Source organism: Macaca fascicularis, chromosome 11, assembly GCF_037993035.2.
Source record: "Macaca fascicularis isolate 582-1 chromosome 11, T2T-MFA8v1.1".
Classification (NCBI taxonomy): Eukaryota; Metazoa; Chordata; class Mammalia; order Primates; family Cercopithecidae; genus Macaca; species Macaca fascicularis.
Genome location: NC_088385.1, coordinates 73,675,095 through 73,689,083, shown reverse-complemented (window position 1 = coordinate 73,689,083; position 13,989 = coordinate 73,675,095). Strand labels below are relative to the sequence as shown.

The 13,989-nt window shown below is 37.5% G+C and overlaps 1 protein-coding gene and 1 long non-coding RNA gene across 5 annotated transcripts in view; both read left to right on the top strand.

Moving 5' to 3' along the window:
- GRIP1 (glutamate receptor interacting protein 1) overlaps window positions 1-13,989 on the top strand; it is a 711,077-nt gene that overhangs the window by 151,782 nt on the left and 545,306 nt on the right. The gene's annotated exons all lie outside the window — the stretch shown is intronic.
- On the top strand, window positions 1,784-6,150 carry LOC135966262 (uncharacterized). The gene is made up of 3 exons (XR_010579486.2): window positions 1,784-1,891; window positions 3,110-3,218; window positions 5,591-6,150. It is a non-coding gene; the product is annotated as an uncharacterized lncRNA (long non-coding RNA).

Sequence of the window (13,989 nt, the reverse complement as noted above, 5' to 3'; positions counted from 1 at the left end):
ATGAAAGGCACTTTACAGCACCCTAGAAGCTTCTGAAGGGGGTTGCTGGAAGGCGAAGTGCGAGACTGTTGTCTGTACAAAGTCAGGACTTCCCAGGAGAGCTGAGTTCTACGTGCCTAAACCTGATTAGGCATAAACTGTGTGGGCGGAAGGGAGCATGAACACCAGCTTATTCTCTCAAATCTCCAGATAGGAACATCTCAGCCCGTTAGGGCTTGGCATCCCTGCTGTACTCCAGCCTCAGAAAGTTGATGGACAGATACCTCTGTGTTATTTGCAGCGGCCACAACCTAAAATAGCATGTGAGACTTTTTGCCCATTAATTTTGAATTTTTTAAAAAATACCATTTTCCTTTTTATTAGGCTTTCCGATACAATCCTTTTATATTTACAGCAGAGGTGGGCATACTTAGGACCCATAGGCTCTACAATATCCACCATTCTGTGTGTGCCCACTCATGCATACATGCATGCACATGCTCAGAGTGCCACTAGCCCACCCGCCCTTGCCCCCAACAAAATCATTCTCCAGCCCCTCTCAAGGACCAGCCAGGTGCCTTCTGGCCTGATCAGTTTCTCACAAAGACCTCCTGTGAGAAGAATATTCTGAATGCACTTCCTCTCCCTTTGCTTCCAATTTTGGCTGAGTGTTAATAGGTGCTCAGCAACCTGAGGGGAGAACTGTATTTTCTTCCTCGTCTCATCCCCAGTGTCTAACTCAGTGTCTGGCTGTCACTCATTAGATTTGTTTAGGCAGCAGCAGGAAGTAATCCTGAAAGCAATTCTGAAAAGTCAGGCTTGAGGCCTCACAAGTTCATTACCCAGCATACAAGACCTAGGCCCCACCCTGTTTAATATCTTTCTTCTCAACAGATAGCCTCACGTGCAGAAGCTGCACAGTTGGTAGATCTGTGCCAAATCTGGAATTTGCAGTGGCTGATGACAGACAGCAGTGTCGATTCCGTCACTCTGCTTGATTCCCACCCACGTCTGATGCCTGCTGAGAACACACTCTGTATGTGATTCCACCCTGTTTCCGTCTCACTCGCCTTTGTCATGATACACTCTTCTTTTCTAAAGCTAGCTGGCTCTTTGTCTAGACAGCTCCCTCCCCCATCTCCAGATGGCTTTGTCTGGGAAGCCTACAGACTTTTCCACTACCACCCCAAGATGCAGAGGCAATTAAATCAGGCTAACTCTCATGGTGTTATGCCAGTTAATAGGCATTTAGCAAACAGGTCAGCATTTTCTACAAAGAAAATGACAACATTTTCCTCACTTAGTGAATTCTCTGGGACATTTATTCCTTTCAGTAGTTAAAACTCATCACTTGGAACATGTCAGAAGGGGCATCTCAAAAGCAAGATTCCAGTCTGCTAAGTTTTCTTTTGGACTTTCTGTCCAATACATGGATTTCATTTGTCTGCAGAAGACTGGGATTTTAGGAAATGAATTCTCTCAAGATCAGGTACATTGGGAGACACAAAACTGGGCCATCCAGAGACATGATTTATGTCTCATAAAATAGAGAAGCTTGTTGCTTTCCGAGGTTTAATCTTTTTTGCAGGGGGAGATGGGGTTGCTCTGTGTTGCCCATGCTGGACTCAAACTCCTGGACTCAAGTGATCCTCTTGCTTCAGCCTCCTGAGGTAGCTGGGACTATAGGAATGCACCACCGTGCCTGGCTTAGTCTGATTTCATTCAGCTCCCTGATTAGACTCATCTACAGTGTCTTGATATTTGTTTTTCTCCTGCCAAGGTACATGCAGATTCTTTGGTTTTCAGGTTTTGGATTCTTGATCTTTAAAACTTTATGTACTCTGAACCACCAAACCCCTCACCAGAGAAACGCCGAACAGGGAAGGCCAAGAGCCAGTTTTTCCTTTTTTATGTAAGTAGACTCAAATGTATCCTGTAATAATGCTTATTTCTTTCTGATATGCTTTCTTAAAACCTGAGAGAATGAGATAGAATTGAAACTAACATACTAGGAATGGCTAATCCACTGTAGTCATTACTGATGTGCTAGTCAAAGTTTTGGCAGTTTTTAATTATGGTAATATCTACATCACAGTTATGATTAGCAAAATGAAGCAGAAAAGATGATGCAAGTAAAATTTGCAATAACACAATTCATATCCATTACATGTTTTTTTCTAGACAACCTGAATGAATAAAAGATGTAAATGCCCAAATGAAGAGTATTTATAAACTTTACCTATATTGTTAACAACAACAAAATAGGTAGCAAACCTGGAAGAATTTCTCTTAGTCCTGGGGCTGGCATTATTGATTATGTGCCTACCCCCATATTTTGACTTAGATATCTTAGGTCAAATTAAAAACAATTACTTTCCTAGAATTTCCTATTTGCACATGAGAAAAGTGGTTAAAATTTAGAGATAAAGAAAATGTCTCCTTATTTCTCGTAGTATCCTTCTGTAGTCTATAGAGCATTCCTCATTGGTTAAACAGGGATAGTGTAATTCTGATCTCATGGGATTGTTATAAGAATTTAATGACTTTAACAAGAATATACTATTACACATAGTACAGTAATTATTGGCTATTATCAAGTCCAGGCTTGTGATGATACTTCAAAATCAGTATTTAAATACTTCTTTGATGACAGGAATGAAAAGGAATTATCGACTAACAGACTATTTTCAACATTAAATGATATAAACAGTATAATATTTTGATGTCTTTCCATTTTCATTTATCTTAAGTTAGAAGTTTCAGATTTATGGCTTGATTGACCTCCTGATATAATTGAATAGAAAAACATTCCTCTTTAGACTGAAGACATTGAATTTCTATCTCCAGCTCCAGGAAGCAGCTGATTATGTTGTCACGTTATTATTTTAAAGAGCAGCTTAATATAAAGTATGCCAGAGCTGTTGTTATTTTAACAAAATAACAAAATAATTCTCCAACAATGACAAACAATGCCTTCCTGAAGCCCAGTTCATTTAGTTGTGTATGTGGGAGAATGTTTTAAGGTTAATTTCAGTTAGAAGATCTTTGATGCATTATTGCTGCTAAAAACCAGATGTTTTACTGGAACATCACTGAGAGTTTTTTTGTTGTTGTTTTGGTTTTTTCTGAGGTTGCTAAGATATTCAGGCTTATATCATCTCTGGTGGTATTTTCTAAACTATATTCCATAAGACATTAATCTTGCAAAATGCTGCAATAAACCGGGACCTTGTGATTAGGTAAGTTTACTGCACATTCTGTGCCCACTTTGGGAGGTCCACCTTGCAATGTGAGCTAATTAAAAGCTTTGAGAAGTTTTGGAATGAAGAAATACATGGATAAAGGGTATTATTTGTTATGGTGTTTTGGAGTTTCAAGCACTTGTTTCGGGTACTAAAGCAGATCCAAAGCTGCTTTTTGAGGCCAATTTTTGCCCTAGATGCTGTGGCTGCCGACTTGTATGGCAACCTTTTACCCAGGTGAAGATTGTAGGCAGTTTTTCAGCTTCTATAATGAAGTGTTACTTTTGCACGTTCATGTTTGGTATTTGAAGTTCTTTCAGGCATGACATGGTACCTGCATTATGGGTTTTTTCATTAGATTTTAAACTTGAGGTAACTTCCATCTATATCCTGTAACAGCCACAGCTGAGTACAGAAAGAAAATAGTAGTCATGCCTTTTCTATTAATTTAGATTCCGCTCATAAATTAATGATCATGGTTTGTGAGAGAGAGATATTCCTTGACTTTTTCAGTTGTAGCCCCCACAAAAATACCCTCACTAAATGACATTAATGTTATTTTTTAAAATTTTATTGAGGATATAAATAATACATAACATTGTTAGGATTATTTTTTCAGTCTTCTGTTGCATATTTTTGTTGAAGACATTGCTAAATGTGCCTTATTTAAATTCCCCTTATTAATACTTCTTGATAAAATCTGTTTGAGACATAGTAATAAAATTTTGTTTTTCCCGTAAAAATTATTTTATCTTATCAGATATGAATGAAAAATAATTGAATATTTTTTCATGTTTCTTCTTTTTGCCTAGGCTGCCAGGAAAATCAAAGTCACATTTAATACACATCATACATCATAGTAATATCTACACATTTTTTTTTAGAAAACAGGCTTCTATATTTCTTCAATTCCTTTGGCACTTAAATTTTATAGTGAAAGTGAAATACTTCATATGCAAAGCCTGTATCCAGAAAATTAATCTTGAAACCATTTGAATGGATACATTTTTTCATAGATAAAACGTTATATGTGTGTTAGATTTCACACTGGCCTTCAGAGCTTCCTAATCCATTTATAGCTTTGTAATCTATACATGGAAATTATGGTTAAAAAAAGAAATACTCCTATGTTTTATAAAATTAAGTATGCCAACATGTTGGAATGTTATTTAAGCTGATCATTTTTTTAAAAGTTGTAATCATTACAAAGTAAAACTAAAATTTAATGAAACATAGATGCTCGCTATGAAATCAAGAGATGTAGGTAACATTATTTTATTTTTAAAATGTAGGTTGATTTTATTACTTTTTCTAGAGTAAGCTAAAGGTGGAGGTTTATTCAGTGAAAACCAGAGATGTAGTTATTGTAGGCAACATATCTCAGATGCTGGTGCCAGGAATTGATGGCAGCTGGTTGCACACTGTGTTCACGCTAATGTTGCTCAATGTGTTGAACTATGCATTGTTAATGAGGGATGACACATTGAACATGCCAACAATGTTACATCAGTAAAACATTTTTATATATTTTCTTGTATGTTTTTGGATACCCTCTATATTTTCATTAATTTTGCATGATAATAAATGAAGGAAAATGAGCTATAATGATCTGTGGTTACTTTTTATTATATCCAATTCCATCTACATACTATTTTCTTGATTCTAGGAGAGCACCAGGAACTGCTCTTACAATTATCCCAAATAAAGTTCTCACATAGTTGGAGTCATTTCTTTAAACCTTCTCTCTCCCAAAATATACCCCTTTTTTTCTTAGTTACACGAAGTCATAATATAATAATTATAAACAAAGGCTGTATGCCTAGAGAGTAGAGTGCCAGGGGAAGAGAATGATGACTGAACTCCAATCTTAAAAGGCATCTTGTGGAAAGGGTTAGTGGACTGCCTCTGTGTATACTTTGCAATAGAACTAGATCCAATGGGTTGAAGCCTTCAGAACACAGATTTCCGCCTTTAAAAATTTTTTCTGAGAGTATAAGTGTTAAAAGCATAATCAACCATTTTGTAGAATTTCCCACCAGTGGATGTATTTAAGTAGAGCTTCAAAGCCAATTTCCAGATGTTAAAACACCTGTTTTATGGGATCTCAAAGCTCCAGTTTCTCCTCCTGTTGTATCTCACCTGATAAATCACCATGCTCTGAGTTTTGCGTCATTTGCTTATCTACCCATCTCCAGGAAGAACCCCTTGAGGGTAACAATGAAAACGATATATTACTTATTTTTATATCCCCATCCGTTAGCACAATGCTTGGCACATAGTAGATGCTCAATAAATGTTTATTGAATAGATGAAGATATAAATGGCTGCAGTTGAAATAATGGTTGAAAAATGTTTTCTTCATGTTGTAGAACCTGTCCTTCAAATTGAAGTCTGACCTGGAGATCCAGTATGTAAAAGTGACAAAGATGGAGCTGTTCTGGTTAAGTGGAATTCTAGTGCCTGGGGACCTACCCTCTGAGTCCTTGAAGCACCTTTGAAGAACTTCTAGGGACATAGTTTCAGAATCACTGGTTTACAAAGTCAAGCTTAGAAAACGTTTTTGATTCGCTTTTTGATTTCTAATTTTTTGATTCTCAGTCTCTTCATTTCAAGTTTCCTGGGTTTCATTTTTCACACTCACTATTGCTTTTCCTTGTCCTCAAAATGTTTTTGAGGTTAAGAGAAGGTGTGCTAAATAGGAAGTGCCTGTGCTTACGTTCACTCCCAGACCCAACTTCATAGGTTCTTAAGCTGGAAAGGTTGTATGACTGACACATTCTGCAGCTCTTGCTTAAAGATTTCTGCTGCAGCCTTTTGGTTTTAATACAGTTTTGGTGGTCATACCATGGCTTCAGTGTCCTGGCTTCGGGTCCTGACTGTGGGTGAACTGGAAGTTTTGCAAGCCCATAGTCACTACTCAAAGGTGGAATTACATTTTATAGAATGCAGGAGAAGAAAGTAAAGGGAAGGCCTATCCCTGAAGATAGATATAGGCCCTCAGCCCTGCTTCATCTTTTGTACTTAGGCAGAGAGAGAATGGGAACTGGGGAGAAAGGCTAGTGATGAAGTAGTCATTAAACTGGCCAGGAAGGTAGAAGGAAGGAGAATAATGAATGCTAGGAAGAGATGTGTCCTAAGCCTAAGTCTTGCTTCCAAACAAGGGAAATTCATATTTCATGTGTTTCTATGTCTGAAATTGCATGTACTACCTGTATTGTCGTCCTAGTGATAGTGCTCTTCAACCTTGAAAGTCCATTAAAAGAAGACTTTGATTAAATGCACTGACCAGAGACAGAAGAGTATTGTGATTGATTATAATCTGCTTAGATGAGATAAAAACTTAAGTTGCTTAAGTTGTGGGAATGAGATAGTTTGGATGCTATCCAAAATAGCATGAAAGGCCTTTGATCCAGTTTTCAGTAGATTTGACATTATTATGACAGTAACTTGGAACTATTTTATTGTGTTCAGCCAGTTAACTAAAGATAATATTTTAGACATATTAGAAGAGAAATAGCTAGGGTAAAGAGAAAGAGAAGGTAGGGGAGGGGCCAAAGAGAAAGGAAAGGAGCCAAAAGATGTTTTAGAAGATCATCTAAACCTTGTTCTCACACACCCTGTCTACACCTCCATTTCAGCGGCTTTCATATTACTTATATAACTCAATGAGGACATTCTTCAGGCACTTAGTAAATTCTAATTGGCTGTAAGTAGGAAAGAAGTAGAAGAGTAGAGGGTGAAGGCAGCAAGGTCAGGGAAGAAGCCTTAAACTGACCATGTGAGCTGATAATGCAAACATCTTTGTCGAAATGTTCTATATATAGGATTTAGGTTGAAACTAGTTTTGTATATGGAATGATTTTTCAAAACCCTTATCGGTCTTGTACAGCTAAATAACCTATTTGTTTGAGCCATCCTGAATTTAGCATTCACCTCAAGCTCTCTGCTCTATCTGCGTTGCTTGGTCTTTGGCATATGACCTTCTCTCATTATTCATAGAGAACATTGGAAGGGTATGATGACTGGTGTGAGGCCATTTGAGATAGAGGTGAAGAAAGTATAGGAGCTCATGTCACTAGGATCTAATGCATCGTAATGTACTAACATGGCAAAATAGCACAACAAAGACATGAATGATAACAAGGATAGAGAGAAGAAATGAGATTTTTCAAAAAGATTAAAAACAGTGAATTAGCAAGAAAAAAATTTAAAATAAGTAATAAATGGTATTATCGCAAATGTAAAGAGAGCATAATAACAAAAATATTGAGGAATGTGCTGAAAAGCAGGAAAGAGGTGTTTGATGCTGGGTGCAGTGTGAAGTCTAAGCATCTCTATTGAGGGATAGAGTTACTATATCTGAGGCAGTCTTGGTGGCAGTGCAGGCTCCCTGTGGCTCCTCTTAAATCCAAGGGTTGTTTTCAGATCAGAAGTTCAAGGTAGTCATTCTCCAGGCAGACATCTTGCTTCCACTACTCCTAGACCTGCAATGAAGACATTTTTATGGCTAAAAATTATTGCAGCTACCATCATCAAAAGAGTATCTCTGAAGATATACAGACCTCTTCCAGCAAAAAGCTCCATATCATTCCTTCCCCCTGGTCTAGGAATATAACATCCTCCATTAAAATATCTCTTATATCCTGTATACCATACACTCCAATCTCACTCCTCATAGACAAACTCTCTGCAAGAGGGTGTTTAATATGCAACACTGTTTCTTCAGATCATATTTGTTCATCAATTTATTTTAATACAGTGTCTACCCCATTACCATTCTGAAACCATTCTAACAAAGGTCACCCATGACAGCTAACCTGTTCAGGGCCAGATTTTACATGAATCATTTTCAGCACTTATCCTTTTTCACCGCTCTGTGGAAAGGGGTGACTCCTTCTTGAAATCCTCTCCTTCCCTGATTTCTGTGATGGAGACTTTCCTGGACGTTTTGCTGTTCCCTGGTAGGCCTGCGTCAGATCGTCATTGGCTTTCAGCCTGCCACCTACACCTTGCCTGGTCTTCTGCCCTCCTGCCAAGCTGTGTTCTCCACTCCCTTATTCATCTCATCTTGTTGGTTTTGCAATGGAAACTCATCAACATCTGTATTTTCAGCCAAGACTAGGACATTTAGAAGCCATAAAAATGGAAATCATATCTTCCATTTGATGTAATTCAAAATAAAAACAATATGGAGCCATTAAAATGAATTTAAGAAAGTTTAACAAAGTTCTTAAAATTTCCATGATGCTGATGCTTCTTTGGAAAAATAATACCTTTACTAATTTTTTTTCACTTTGGGTAACCCAATTTTGCTAATGCCCTAATCTCTGTCATCTTGAAGGGCAATCCAACACTGTTCTTGTCACTTGGCATATCTTCTTCTTAGGTTGGCATGACCCTTTCTCCTTGTTCCAGCCACCCTCCCCTCAAATAATTCAGAAAAACGAATGGAATGTGTTGCTGTGCAATTGATGTAGGAATCTCCTTCTGTTTTACTTTTCTACCTGTTTTCTCCCCTTTCTTTGTTGTTATTTGAAGTTTCTCATCATATTTCCAACCTCATCTAGTCTTTCCTCACACTACCCCTTTCTATCGTCATCTCAGTGGTACAGCATTTGAAATTACTGGAATATGACAAGTGCTGCTGACCCCGTGTCTTTGGAATGCTGACCCCCCACTTCCTGGAACACTCTTGCTCCTCCCTTTACCTGACTAACCCCTGGTCACCACACAGATCTCAGCTTGCCTCCATTTCCTCCTGGGAACCTTTCCTGGCCCTTTAGATAAGGTAAGATTCATTTGCTGAATGTTACCCAGTCCTTATCTCTTCCTTGTTATGCTTAATGTACCTGTCGTGGCTTATTTAATATTCATAAAATACATATGAGCAGAGGCCATTTATGTCTTGTTCAATGCTATATTTCCAATGTCTAATGTTTTATTACCACAAGTAATGTTGAGTTGAACAGATGAGATAAAAGTACTAAATTGGCAAAATCTTACTTTATTTTCCCCGACCCAGTTCAAACGTCATCTTTCCTTAAAGTTCTCCTCCCCACCAGCAAAAATGTGCTTCTCTCGTAGAACTTACACATTCCATCATGATTGTTTAAAAGTCAACTAGCAAAAACTGACAAGGTTTTGAAAGAGAAGGAAAGACTGAGGAACTGTCCCAGAATGGAGGCGATTAAAGAGATGATGACAAAATGCAATGTGGGATCCCTGGAGTGAATCCTGGAACAGAAGGACCATAGTAGAAAAACTGGTGAAACAAAGTTTGCAGTTTAGTTAATAGTATTGTACCAAGGTCAATTCCTTATTTGTGGTCATTGGCATGAAGGTTATGTGAGATACTGACATTAAGGCAAGCCGGGGGGAAAGTTCTACGGGAACCGTTTCTACAATTTTCAATTTTTTTTCTCAAGATTTAAAATTACTTTAAAATAAAAAGTTAAAAAGAAAAGCCAACTAGGAACTTTCTATAGACGAAGTATATCTTAGGAATGTAGATTTCTAGCCCCTAACAGTGTCCAGTGTAGTAGGTGCTCAGTAAACACCAAAGTAATTTACCCTTGCTTGCTCCCATTTTGGTTATTTGCAGTCTGTGTTTGTGCCTTCCCGTTCTGGCCTTACCTAGCAACAGCTTGACTCCTTTAGGGATGACCTAGTCCCAGAGTGCGTATGCTTGAGAGGCCAGTATCCTGCCTTTCTGTGGCAATGATGCTGTACTACATACATTCTATTGGTAACTTGCTTTCATCAGTACTGAGGCTAATAAGGAAGATATATAAAATAATAAGAGAAAATGGGAAATCTGGTCTCTTTTCTACCTTATTTTATTTTTTTGAGACAGGGTCTCACTAGTTTGCCCAGGTTGAGTGCAATCACAACTCACTGCAGCCTCAACTTCCTGGGCTCAGGTGATTCTCCCACCTCAGCCTCCCAAGTAGCTGGGACTACAAGTGTGCACCACCATGCCCAGCTAATTTTTTTGTTTGTTTGTTTGTTTTTGTGGAGATGAGGTCTTGCCATGTTGCCCAGGCTGGTCTTGAATTCCTGGCCTCAAGCCTAGCCTCAAGTGATCTTCCCACCTCAGCCTCTGAAAGTGCTGGGATTACAGGTATGAGCCGTTGCGCCAGCCCTACCTTGATTTTTAAATGGTACAAGTTTTGCCTTTGAAGTTAAAATTTTTAATATTTGCATGCCTAGATAGTCCAGTCAGATTTTCAATTGAGCATCCTTTTTTATTATGATTTAATATATTCCTTTTTTTGTTTTACACATAGAGAACTGACCACCTTTTTACTAGTAGCATCTCTTCTCAAATTTTGTACAGGAAACGTTCCTCTAAAATGTCTCAAAGATATAAAAGGATATACTTCTCCTATCACATTGTGGTAGAAATCAGAAACACTATGGTTTTTATTAAGACAACTTGCAAAAGTTGAAAAAATCATTTAAAAACCTGAGAAACTCTTGTAAAATCCTCACTGAGCATTGCCAAGAGCATTCTAAACTTAGTCTGTCACTTGAAAATGACTATATAATAACACATGTAATTAATAAGAGCTATAATAAGACCTTCTAATCAGCTGAAAATTCAAGAAAGGTTTTTTAAAGGTTGAATCCTTTATATAAATTTTGAGTCGACGTGTAGTTATTTTCCCCTTGCTCATAAAACCTTTGATTTGCAATTATTTCCTATTGAAAACACAGAATATTTCATTTCAGTCATACCTGAATTGTCATTTGCTCTCATAAACCATGTACTCCTAACAACAGAGTTAAGATTATCTTAGCAAAGAAAAGTCCCTCTTCTCTGTTTCACGGTATCCTCCCCTGGGGCTCTCTGCCCTGGCCAACTACTGACCTATGTAATTCCATGGCATCTATCATCTTTGTATCTAGGCACTAGGCACTCACAGCTCACAAACACAAACATCCACATATGGAAAGTGTGGAGCTTGGAGCAGAGATTTCCTACAGTGAACATTTTTACAAAGCAAGAACCAGGCAAATTGCCACATTCATGTTCCTTCAACTTATAGTAATGGGTAACTGGATGTGGCAATTTGAACTAGAATTTAAAGAAAAAAGGAAACACAAAGAGCCTCCATTTGTTTATATATTGCAATTTTGAAAATGTTTACTAAACACCCAAATGCTATCTACTTTGTGAGGTATCACAAATGTTTTTTCAGGATCAACACGCATAGAGACTTGGCAATATTTCTTGTATCTAAGGACTTGGGATGGTGAAATCTCCTTTGGTGAGGACACCACAGCACCACAGAAGTAGCCAATCTTTTAAACTCTCTTTTGCTTTACCAATAAAAAGACAAACAAAAAGCAGTGTTACTTGTTTTGGGGACGGAGTCTCGTTCTGTTGCCAGGCTGGAGTGCAGCGGTGCGATCTTGGTTCACTGCAACCTCTGCCTCCCAGGTTCAAGTGATTCTCCTGCCTCAGTCCCCTGAGTAGCTGGGATTACAGGCCTCCGCCACCATGCCCAGCTAATTTTTGTATTTTTAATAGACGATGGGGTTTCACCATGTTGGCCAGGATGGTCGCGATCACTTGACCTCTTGATCTGCCCGCCTGGGCCCAATCTTACATTTTAACAAGCTTTCTATTTAAAGGAATGGGGCTTTCATAAGCAAAGAACTAATATATGATGAACTCCCTAATTAGTCTTTTAGACACAGTCTCAGAATATAAATTCCCAGAATTTCATACACTTTTCTAACCTTTATTGTTTTAACTCATAATTGAACACACCACCAGCCAACTCTCAGATCAATTGATTTTCCATTGGTGATCCTTGCTCCTTATCATTGGGACTAATTAATACTTTCATTGCTTCCATTTTTCCATGCAGTTCTTGGCCAGTGGGATGGGCATCATCACCATGCAGGGATTTGAAATATTTGTTCAATAACTGATGTGCAAAAGTCTGGGTTATAGAAAGGTTGAAAACGTCTCTGCTAAGATTATACTACAGTGCCCTCTAGCCTATATTGCAGGGAGAAAAATGTTTCCCCTTCTGCTGTTCATTTCTAGTGGCACATTACAGTATTTGTTATATAAAGGGTATGAACCGTCTATTAAATACCATACTGCCTAAAATGTAGACATAAAGTTGCTTTCTAATAGCAGACATAAAGTTGCTCTCTTAAAGAGTCAGTGCCTTCTTACGGAAGAAATATCCAGTATCCTAAAGTGTCAACAGGTGCAGAAACACTGCACTGCTCTGTCTAGGGACTATCTGTTGAAAACCTTTGCTTGGTTGAGTAAAAGTAGAGAAGAGTTTAACTTCCACCTCTCTTCCTCATCCCCCATCAGAAGGCAGCAATCCATAAACCCTATTCTTGAGTGTGGCAAGTGCAGATGCCTTTGGTGATACCTAATTATCCTTGATCTCTTAGTCTTTCTTGCCATATCATTTTGGGAAAGAACAATATCTATAGATTCAAGCCTTCCTGTGTCTATGTTGTTTTACATTCAACAAATAGACTTTAAAGAGAAAATTTAGTATTTCCTAAAATCTTTCTTCAATTACTTGATGTCTGTGGTTTTCTTTCCTACCTCCCCTTCAAACAGAAGCCTTGAAATACTAAAAACTTAACCTCAAGAATTTCATTAAGCAAAGCCCACAATATTTTTTATGGAGATTTTCTTTAAAAAATAGTTTATCTTTCTTCAAAATCTTCAAATTGTAAAAGTAGGTGAAGAGTAGGACATAATTTATTCTACTGTATCACTAAATAACCTTGAAAGTTTTCTTAAAAGGCAGTATCTTTCCTGATTATACAAAGCATTTAATGGGAGGAAAAAAGTGCTCTTGAAGTATTGCAGTACATAGATTTTTAAACTTACAAAAAAAAATACTGCAGCACGTTTACACTCTGCCATAAAGTACTATAGTGAATAATTAAAACAACTAGAATTGTCAAAATAAATAACTATGGATTGTGGTGCAGTGCTCTAAATTTTTTTTAATGCTTTTTTGCATGTTGATTTGCATAGCATAGTAATAAGCAAAGGATTTCCCAGTCATTAAATGTGAATTAACGAGAAAGTATTTTAATGGGTATTTTGGTCTTATTTCAGAATTTGGCTGGTTATTTAATTCTATACCCTTCTCTTGCATTTACTCTAAAAAAACTTTATTTGTATAAATAATGTATTTAAAAGTAAACAAATCAGAACTCCATGGTCTGAAAAACAGAATTTAGCAATTAATTTGTTACATAGATGTGAAGCTTTCCCTAGTACCTCACTTCCAAGCATTGAAGAAATGAGCATTTCACACAGAACATGTATCTTTACTATTCAGTAATTCAAAAGCACTAACAACAATATACATTTAAGGGTCTTTATATTTCATTTTGAAATATAAACTCTTAAAACAACAACATCAGTATTTCTGTGTCTATATCCAAATATATTAAATGATTTCTAAGTGAATTTTTCCAGAAGATTGTCACTATTTCCCATATTAAGTCATTGATACGAAAAATTCCAGTTCATTTTCATCTCTCCATGTATCTCTTTTGCAATATTCCAAAGTGGCCTTACTTGGTAACTTCAACTTTGAGCTGATGGATGAAACTGGCAGTTATCATGAATTGTCTCCTAGTCCTGGAACAGAGGACTGAGTATAGGAGGAAGACTGCTGAATGACATCTGGGAGACTGCTCAACTGATCTGAGATTTGAAGCTGGTGGTGTTCACATACTTCTGCACCATCCCAGAATCTTTGCCTGAAAT